Genomic DNA, 11,263 nt, shown 5'->3' with positions numbered 1-11,263 from the left:
CCAGTGGAGGGAATGACAGAGGGGTTGTGGAGGACACTGAATGGAGGCCAGTGGAGGGAATGACAGAGGGGGGTGGAGGACACTGAGTGGAGGCCAGTGGAGGGAATGACAGAGGGGGGTGGAGGACACTGAGTGGAGGGATTGGCAGAGAGGGGTGGAGGACACTGAGTGGAGGCCAGTGGAGGGAATGACAGAGGGGGGTGGAGGACACTAAGTGGAGGCCAGTGGAGGGATTGGCAGAGAGGGTTGGAGGACACTGAGTGGTCAGTGGAGGGAATGACAGAGGTGGGTGGCAGATACGGAGAGGTTGGTAAGGTAGATGAATCTGGCCGCTGAGTTCAGGATAGACTGAAGCGGGGATAGTCTGTGATGAGGTAGGCCAGTGAGGAGGGAGTTGCAGTAGTCCAGACGTGAGATAATAAGGGAGTGAACGAGTAGTTTAGTAGTGTCTGGGGTTAGGAACGAACGTATTTTGGAGATGTTTTGCGGAGGTGGAGCCTGCATGATTTGCCAGCGATTGGACATGGGGTTGGAAAGACAGATTGGAGTCTACAGCGACACCTAGGACTTTGGCTTGCAGGGTGGGATTCATGGTGGCGTTGTTGGTTGTGATGGAAAGGATGGGGGGGGCGCGGGCTGGGGGGAAAATCAGGAGCTCAGTTTTGGAAAGGTTCAATTTGAGAAAATGGAGTGACATCCAGTCTGATATGTCGTTCAGTAGGTGGGTGATACGGGCGGAGACTGAAGGGGTGAGGCGAGGGGTGGAGAGGTAAATTTGCGTGTCATCGGCATAGAGGTGATAGTTGAAGCCGTGGGAGTGTATCAGTTTGCCAAGGGAGGAGGTGTAGATGGGGCCCGAGGACACAGCCTTGGGGGACTCCAACAGAAAGGGGGAGAGAGGGGGAGATGGTAGTGTTATAGGTAACGCTGAAGGAGCGTTGGGATAGATAGGAGGAGAACCAGGAGAGAGCGGAGTCTCTGATGCCGAGGGAGTGTAGTATATTAAGGAGGAGGAGGGGGTGGTCAACTGTGTGGAAGGCCACGGAGAGGTCGAGGAGTAGGAGCACTGATAGCTTTGGCAGTTAGCAGGTCGTTGGTGATTTTGAGTAGGGCGATTTCGGTGGAGTGTAGGGGACGGAAGCCAGACTGTAGGGGTTGCTGTCAGTGAGGTGGTGTCAAGGATCTGTCAACGATCACCCTGTCACGTGTCCCCCACACGCCATGCCCACAGCGACTAGCTAACCAAGACGCGCATTTGCGGCCGCAACAGGGAGCAAGCCAGAAACTTAGCAATCCATTGGTCAATCGAACCAGCTCCATATAAATCACAAGTGTCCAAATGTCCGTGTAATCAATATATTCGGATTAGGACATAGGCGGGACATTAGTCCTCGGCCAACCGACCATGGGGGGCGGCTCTTGCATCTGCCCACAATATGCTGTGGATGCTGACCTGCCCAAGTCCAATTGGGCCAAGACTGGCCTGAACACCAAGTCGGGGATTGGATTTCTGACACTAGTGCATCAGCCCGATCACGACAGTACCAAACACTGTTCAATGGTCGCGACCCAGCGTCACCTAACCGTTTCCTGCGTTTTCCTGGCTTTTCCCCCCAAGCCACAACTATGATTTTCATATGCAAGTGCAGCGCACAGAATGGCCTACAAGAAGGGAGTATGTTCATATCTCTGCAACTAATATTTCAGCTTTTATGAGAGATGAAACATACTTCTTTGATGTGAATATTACCTATAGAGCTTTCCACCTCAGGCAGACAGTCTGCTGTCATTTAACTCCAAACCTGTTTCCCCAGAAAGTGATAACCTGATTGACACACAAGAAGTGTCACCTCCAGGAGGCGGGGCTTTAGACTCATGCTAAATGATGATTGAGTCTGTAAGGCCTATGGAGTCATTGTGTATACATACACATCTGTAGCCCAGATCCATTGATGACCATTCATTTCCCTACTGCCCAGGGGCTCAATATACATCCTTAATGACCAGACTGTTCCTGAACACACCTTTACAATGAGAGGGCGTGGCCTCATCTACTCCAGTCTGCACCTTCATGTCACATCCCAGAAGCCCGGCTTTCAGCCTATTGATCATATCCTATCCATTCCACCTGTTATGGCTACGATTCCATATTTCTACTGATCAAATCTTTATCCACTCAAATCTTACATGTATGTTACAGGTGGGCGCTCAGGCGATTGTAGACGAAGTGCTCAAGGAGCTTGGAAGTGAGTGGCAGCAGGGAGATGGGTCTGAGGTTGTTCAGGTTTGTGGGGTCCAGGGAGGGCTTTTTGAGTATGGGGGTGATGTGCGCATGCTTTAGGGGGAGGGGAATGTGCCAGTAGAGGGAGAGATTAAAGATGTGAGTGACGGAGCGAATGATGGAGGGGGGTGACCGGAGGAGTTGTGAGGGGACAGGCTCCAGGAATGTACAATATAGATGTAAACTGACGGCGCTATATAAGTACCTGGAATAAATAATAATAATACACCCAGATCATCGATGACGAGGAGGAAGGTTCGGTCACAGATGATTGGTCCGTCTATAGCAGGGACAGGAGCCGGGACCAGGAATAGGAGATCCACCTGACTTACCCGTGTGCTCTGACATGGAGAAGATCCCATGCTGGCCCTATGGTGGCCGTGTGTTCAGGATGGAGACCGACAATCACAGGACCTTCTAGAAGCAGATCTAAAATGGCTGAGAGGAAGAAAGTGTTCCCGGGACAGGAAGTGACACAAGACAGGAAGTGACCTGAGAGGTGGTGACACTGAACAGGAAGTGACTCAACAGATTTATACAGAGGCTGCAGTATAGAGAACAGACACTAGATGGTGCTGGTCCAAAAAAGCTGAATAGCATAAAACAACAGGGAAAAAACCTGATAAGCAAAAGACGATGGCGGCTCGTAAACTTCTGTTATGAATAAAAACACAGTTATCACATTACAGTGCAGTGGATTAGATTTTCGTCCTCCATTTTGTTGTAGCCCGTCTGTCCCTCCTCCGGCGGCCATTTTCCCTTAGTCTGATATCAATGTTTGTGCAGTTATCACATTACAGTGCAGTGGATTAGATCTCTCGCCTCCATTTTGTTGTAGCCCGCCTGTCCCTCCTTCGGCGGCCATTTTCCCTTAGTCTGATATCAATGTTCTTGCAGTTATACACATCACATTGCAGTGGATTAGATCTCCCTTCATTTTGTTGTAGCCCTCCTGTCCCTCCTCCGGCGGCCATTTTCCCTTAGTCTGATATGAATGCTGGCACATTTTGTCCCCTGATATCAGACATTAGCCGGGTGATTGTATACACACAGCCGGCAGATCTCAATCAATGTCACCCACTAGTCTATACTGTCACGGGGTTGGCCAGCCAATCATGTGGCTCCTATTCTGTCCTTCCAATGACCATTCCTAGTACATAGGACTCATCTTCCATACTACATTCATGATACAACAAGATGGAAACTCCCAATATACAGAGAAAATCTCCCATAAAATACATAGAAATCACATCTGCCCTAAAGGGCCATAAACATAAGAAGATTGCCCCCGACGCCCCCAGATTCATCTACAATACTAGCCAAGGTGTCATTGGTCCCCCTAATACACGGATAGTACCCCAATCCTGCATTCATACATTTGACAATACACCATGGATTCCTCCCGCTCTATATTATGTCTCCATACAAATCAGTCGCCATCCAATCCATCCATCTCACAAAAGCTCCAATACCCAGCAAATGTTTCCGTCTCCTCCTAGTAATAACCATGTGATCTCCATGAGAATAAAGCGCCCATTTGTGTCCTTATCCCCTCCCCCTACGCAGGATGTACACCCCTTCATGGCCACGCCTCTTTATGTAACTGACAATTGCGCGGTCGTGCAATGCTGCACCCAAACTAAATATCCGTCATTTCTTCACACAAATAGAGCTTTCTGTCGGTGGGATGTCATCACCTGTGCGCTTTTTATTTTTCACGCCATAAACAAAAAAAGACCAAAAATTTTGAAGAAAAACAATATTTTGTACTTTCAGCTATAAAATATATAAAGTAACCTCAAAGTTAGTTATAAATTTCACCAAAATGTCTCCCGCTCCATGTTGTCCTCAAATACAACTCCAACCTCCATGCTGCTATGCAAACCTACTACAACTCCCATCAAGACCCTCTCATCCAATCCTCGTCACTCTTCTCTACCCTTAATTCCTTACTCCGCCCCCCACTGCCTCCGCCCACCAACTTACTTACTGCACAGGAGATTGCCAGTCACTTCAAGAAGATGGACACAATTTGTGACGAGATCTCCAGTGTCAAGCTTCGTCCTCCAACCAACATACCAGACCCAACACCAAACTCAAGTGTCACGGTGTGCCAGGCTGTGCGCTCTCCCCCCTCTCAGCTCCACCCACCTCTCCCTCCTCTCAGCTCCACCCACCTCTCCCCCCTCTCATCATGTCACGGCCCTTTGAAGCCCAGCCATCCAGGATGAGAGGTGTGACTCCTATCACCTCTCTGTCTCTATCCAGAGCAGCTGGAGGGGGAGAGATAGTTCCCTGAGGTGAGGTTCACACCTCTCCAGCCATCCAGCAGGAGAAGGGGCGGACCCCCCGCAGGGATGTTCCAGGCCGCGGCAGTCAGCCCAACGCCGCATGGCCCTGGTGAGTACAGCGCTGGCACAGGAGTTTCCCGCTCCTGCACTTGCCGACTGACAAAGGCCGTACTCTCGTGAGTGTGGCCCATGTCATGGGGGTGTGCCTCGTTGCCGGGAAATGCGGCACGCCGCCCCACGGTTGCCAGGATGACTGGGAGCGTCCTACACTGGTCTTAAGAAGACCGGTGGGGAGCGTCCCAGGTCGTTCTGTCCGCTACACAGCTGCTGGGAGGTCTGCGGTGAGGCAAGACCCCCACAGCCACTCTGCAAAGACCCCGGGATCGGGAGGATTATTACCAGCTGACACTGCAGTAATACCGGCATCGGGAGGAATATTACCAGCTGACACTCTGCAGAGACCCCGGGATCGGGAGGATTATTACCAGCTGACACTCTGCAGTAATACCGAGATTGGGAGGATTATTACTCACTGACACTCTGCAGTATTACCCAGGATTTACAGTATTATTACCCGCTGGGCACGCTGCCATACTCCAAGGACTGCTTTGCTGTGGGCCCCACAATACTCTGCCTAATACTCTGGGGCCCGGCTTACCTGCTGTTGCTGTGTGCTAGGACTACCTGCTGTGGGCCCCACGATAATCTTTCTAATACTCTGGGCCCGGATTATCCGCTGCTGCTGTGTGCTAAGACTACCTGTTGGGGGCCCCACGATAATCTGCCTAATACTCTGGGGCCCGGATTACCCACTGCTGCTGTGTGCTAGGACTACCTGCTTTGGGCCCCAGGATACTCTGCCTAATACTCTGGGGCCTGGATTATTTGCTGCTGCTGTGTGCTAGGACTGCTTTGCTGTGGGCCCCCTATACTCTGCCTAATACTCTGGGGCCCGGATTATCCGCTGCTGCTGTGTGCTAGGACTGCTTTGCTGTGGGCCCCACGATACTCTGTGCAAAAAAAAAAAATATATATATAATATTTCAAACATAAGTCCTTATTCCCAATTCCCAAAAGGATTTTCAAGACAATGTTCCAAAATGTGCTTCCACCTGATCACCACGTGACACATCATATTGACCGCACTCACCAGATGGAGGGGAGTAATAAGCCTCATAGGATATAAGGGATCCTATAGCCCCTCAAGAGGAACTCAAATCTCCTTCTTCACCCTGCTTAGATACAGCAATCGACTCCACTCCAGGATCATCCCAGCAGTCCTTTAAGGACAAAAAGCTAGTTTTGCCTTTTTATAAGGAAAACCTGAGGTGAGCGCATAATAAAATCACACTGCAGTGGATTATGGGAGCGGCATTGCACCATCATAATTTACATTGAAAGAGGACTGTCTATGAGCACTTTTTATATATATTGTTTTATCACTATCACTATTTACTATTGTCACCAGCACAGTATGCGGTATTTATTTATGGTGTTATAAGCAGAAGATAATTGTATTTTATACACTACATATAAGTATATATATCATTTTATTATTTTTTCATATTTTTTTTTTACTTTGGATTGTCATTTGAAATAGTGAATATTGTAATTATTTATACACAGGAGCGCGGCACAATTTATATATTTAATCGACTCCACTCTACTTCCCCATGGAATCCTCAATCATGTGCAAGGAAAGAAAGGCTACATAGTGTAATCCTGCCACTCAATACCATAGAAATCCATAGAATAAGGACACTCACATGTTTCATGCAATAACAGGCCTTGTTTAGTAGCCTCAAAGGCTTCAAAGGAACAAGATTCCAAATTGTAAATATAGGGATCTCACGCTTTAAGGATCACTGTAGAGGATGACCAGCTTTCCACCTCTAAGATGGCTGCTTGAACCGCAAAAGACGGCGTGCGTTCCAAATACCGTGCGTTCCAACGTCACTTCTGGTATTTGGAACGCACGCCTTTGAGGCTACTAAACAAGGCCTGTTATTGTATGAAACATGTGAGTGTCCTTATTCTATGGATTTCTATGGTATTGAGTGGCAGGATTACACTATGTAGCCTTTCTTTCCTTGCACATGATTGAGGATTCCATGGAGAAGTAGAGTGGAGTCGATTAAATATATAAATTGTGCCGCGCTCCTGTGTATAAATAATTACAATATTCTCTATTTCAAATGACAATCCAAAGTAAAAAAAAAAAATGAAAAAATAATAAAATGATATATATACTTATATGTAGTGTATAAAATACAATTATCTTCTGCTTATAACACCATAAATAAATACCGCATACTGTGCTGGTGACAATAGTAAATAGTGATAGTGATAAAAACAATATACATAAAAAGTGCTCATAGACAGTCCTCTTTCAATGTAAATTATGATGGTGCAATGCCGCTCCCATAATCCACTGCAGTGTGATTTTATTATGCCTCACCTCAGGTTTTCCTTATAAAAAGGCAAAACTAGCTTTTTGTCCTTATAGGACTGCTGGGATGATCCTGGAGTGGAGTCGATTGCTGTATCTAAGCAGGGTGAAGAAGGAGATTTGAGTTCCTCTTGAGGGGCTATAGGATCCCTTATATCCTATGAGGCTTATTACTCCCCTCCATCTGGTGAGTGCGGTCAATATGATGTGTCACGTGGTGATCAGGTGGAAGCACATTTTGGAACATTGTCTTGAAAATCCTTTTGGGAATTGGGAATAAGGACTTATGTTTGAAATATTATATACCGTATTTTTCACTCCATAAGATGCACTTTTTTCCCCCCAAAAAAGGGGGGAAAATGTCAGTGCGTCTTATGGAGCGAATATAAAGCGGCCTGTCCGAGATTTCTGCCGCCACCATGTCAGAATACCCGCTGTTGCTGTGTGCTAGGACTACCTGTTGTGGGCCCCCCTATACTCTGCCTAATACTCTGGGGCCCGGATTACCCGCTGTTGCTGTGTGCTAGGACTGCCTGTTGTGGGCCCCCCTATACTTTTCCTAATACTCTGGGGCCCGGATTACCCGCTGTTGCTGTGTGCTAGGACTGCCTGTTGTGGGCCCCCCTATACTTTTCCTAATACTCTGGGGCCCGGATTATTCGCTGCTGCTGTGTGCTTGACTACCTGTTATGGGCCCCCCTATACTCTGTTGAATACTCTGGGGCCCGGATTACCCGCTGTTGCTGTGTGCTAGGACTACCTGTTGTGGGCCCCACAATACTCTGCCTAATACTCTGGGGCCCGGATTACCCGCTGTTGCTGTGTGCTAGGACTACCTGTTGTGGGCCCCACAATACTCTGCCTAATACTCTGGGGCCCAGATTATCTGCTGTTGCTGTGTGCTAGGACTGCCTGTTGTGGGCCCCCCTATACTCTGCCTAATACTCTGGGGCCCGGATTACCTACTGTTGCTGTGTGCTAGGACTACCTGCTGTGGGCCCCACAATACTCTGCCTAATACTCTGGGGCCCGGATTACCTGCTGTTGCTGTGTGATAGGACTACCTGCTGTGGGCCCCACGATACTCTGTTGAATACTATAGAGCCCGGATTATCCGCTGCTGCTGTGTGATAGGACTACCTGTTGTGGGCCCCCCTATACTCTAATTCTCTGGGGCCCGGATTACCTGCTATTGCTGTGTGCTAGGACTGCCTGTTGTGGGCCCCCCCTATACTCTGCCTAATTCTCTGGGGCCCGGATTACCCGCTGTTGCTGTGTGCTGAGGAGGGTCGCCCCCCTGCTGTCGTCTGCTGTGAGCCAGGACATCCCTGCTGGACCCGTGAGTGTCTGCACCCGTTTTATTCCCCTATGGACTGTCCATGAACTCTCCCCCCTTTCTCTTCCCTGTTTGGATTACAAACTGCCAGAGACTCTGACTTTGCCCCCTGGGGCCGGATTACAATTGTTTTGGGCCCTCTCCCTGCTCTTCCCCTACACTGGGCACTGAGACGCTACCTGCAGTGCTGACCCCAATTGAGTGATTGTCATCTTTCAATAAAGCTTTGTGTGTTTATCATCTGCTCTGTGTCTTCTGTCCTGCCCCCCCCCCCCGTCACAGGGGGTGTGTACTGTCCTGTCCTGGTATTTGGGGGTGTTTGTCCTGTCCTGCCTACCCCCGTCACAGGGGGTGTGTACTGTCCTGTCCTGGTATTTGGGGGTGTTTGTCCTGTCCTGCCCCCCCGTCACAGGGGGTGTGTACTGTCCTGTCCTGGTATTTGGGGGTGTTTGTACTGTCCTGCCCCCCCCCCCCATCACAGGGGGTGTGTACTGTCCTGTCCTGGTATTTTGGGGTGTTTGTCCTGTCCTGGTATTTGGGGGTGTTTGTCCTGTCCTGGTATTTGGGGGTGTTTGTCCTGTCCTGGTATTTGGGGTGTTTGTCTTGTCCTGCCTACCCCCGTCACAGGGGGTGTGTACTGTCCTGCCCCCCCATCACAGGGGGTGTGTACTGTCCTGTCCTGGTATTTGGGGGTGTTTGTCCTGTCCTGGTATTTGGGGGTGTTTGTCCTGTCCTGGTATTTGGGGGTGTCCCGTCCTGGTATTTGAGGGTGTTTGTCCTGTCCTGGTATTTGGGGGTGTTTGTACTATCCTGGTATTTGGGGGTGTTTGTGCTGTCCTGGTATTTGGGGGTGTTTGTCCTGTCCTGGTATTTGGGGGTGTTTATACTGCTCTGGTATTTGGGGGTGTTTGTACCGTCCTGGTATTTGGGGGTGTCCTGGTATTGGGGGTGTCCTGGTATTGGGGGGTGTCCCGGTATTGGGGGTGTCCTGATATTTGTCGTGTCCTGGTATTTGGGGGTGTCCTGGTATTTGGTGGTGTCATGTCCTGGTATTTGGGGGTGTCCTGGTATTTGGGGTTGTCCTGTCCTGGTATTGGGGGTGTCCTGGTATTTGGGGGTGTCCTGGGATTGGGGGTGTCCTGTCCTGGTATTTGGGGGTGTCCTGTCCCAGTATTTGGGGGTGTCCTGGTATTTGGAGGGTGTCCTGGTATTGGGAGTGTCCTGGTATTTGGGGGTGTCCTGGTATTTGTGGGTGTCCTGGTATTGAGGGTGTCCTGTCCTGGTATTTGGGGGTGTCCTGGTATTGGGGGGTGTCCTGGTATTTGAGGGTGTCCTGGTATTGGAGGTGTCCTGGTATTTTGGGGTGTCCTGGTATTTGGGGGTGTCCCGGTATTGGGGGTGTCCTGGTATTGGGGGTGTCCTGGTATTTGGGGGTGTCCTGGTATTGGGGGTGTCCTGGTATTGGGGGTGTCCTGGTATTTGGGGGTGTCCTGTCCTGGTATTGGGGGTGTCCTGGTATTGGGGGTGTCCTGGTATCTTAGCCCCCCAGAAATGTGCTGTGCAGTGAGAAGTACAAGCTGTGTACACCCCATGATCTCCCCATAGTCTGCAGACGATATAACGGTCACACACAGCAATCAATATCCACTTATTGGGGTCCTTTTCCCATAAACATGGAGCGGGAGACATTTTGGTGAAATTTATAACTAACTTTGAGGTTACTTTATATATTTTATAGCTGAAAGTACAAAATATTGTTTTTCTTCAAAATTTTGGTCTTTTTTTGTTTATGGTGTGAAAAATAAAAAGCGCACAGGTGATGACATCCCACCGACAGAAAGCTCTATTTGTGTGAAGAAAGGACGGATATTTAGTTTGGGTGCAGCGTTGCACGATTGCGCAATTGTCAGTTACATAAAGAGGCGTGGCCATGAAGGGGTGTACATCCTGTGTAGGGGGAGGGGATAAGGACACAAATTGGCGCTTTATTCTCATGGAGATCACATGGTTATTACTAGGAGGAGACGGAAACATTTGCTGGGTATTGGAGCTTTTGTGAGATGGATGGATTGGATGGCGACTGATTTGTATGGAGACATAATATAGAGCGGGAGGAATCCATGGTGTATTGTCACATGTATGAATGCAGGATTGGGGTACTATCCGTGTATTAGGGGGACCAATGACACCTTGGCTAGTATTGTAGATGAATCTGGGGGCGTCGGGGACAATCTTCTTATGTTTATGGCCCTTTAGGGCAGATGTGATTTCTATGTATTTTATGGGAGATTTTCTCTGTATATTGGGAGTTTCCATCTTGTTGTATCATGAATGTAGTATGGAAGATGAGTCCTATGTACTAGGAATGGTCATTGGAAGGACAGAATAGGAGCCACATGATTGGCTGGCCAACCCCGTGACAGTATAGACTAGTGGGTGACATTGATTGAGATCTGCCCGCTGTGTGTATACAATCACCCGGCTAATGTCTAATATCAGGGGACAAAATGTGCCAGCATTCATATCAGACTAAGGGAAAATGGCCGCCGGAGGAGGGACAGGAGGGCTACAACAAAATGGAGGGAGATCTAATCCACTGTAATGTGATAACTGTACGAACATTGTATTAGACTAAGGGAAAATGGCTGCTGGAGGAAGGACAGGCGGGCCACAAAAAAATGGAGGGAGATCTAATCCACTGTAATGTGATAACTGTGCATACATTGACAATAGAAGTTTATGAGCCGCCATCGTCTTTTGTTTTTCAGTTTTTCCCCTGTTTTATGCTATTCAGCTATTTTTGGACCAGCACCATCTAGTGTCTGCTCTCCATGCTGCAGCCTCTGTATAAATCTGTCTGGAGTCACTTCCTGTCTGTGTCACTTCCTGTCCAGTGTCACTTCCTG

This window comes from Staurois parvus, unplaced genomic scaffold (assembly GCF_062004578.1).
Source record: "Staurois parvus isolate SC_StPar_1 unplaced genomic scaffold, SC_StPar_1.0 ptg000042l, whole genome shotgun sequence".
NCBI classification, from domain to species: domain Eukaryota; kingdom Metazoa; phylum Chordata; class Amphibia; order Anura; family Ranidae; genus Staurois; species Staurois parvus.
Note: the sequence above shows the minus strand (reverse complement) of the source record.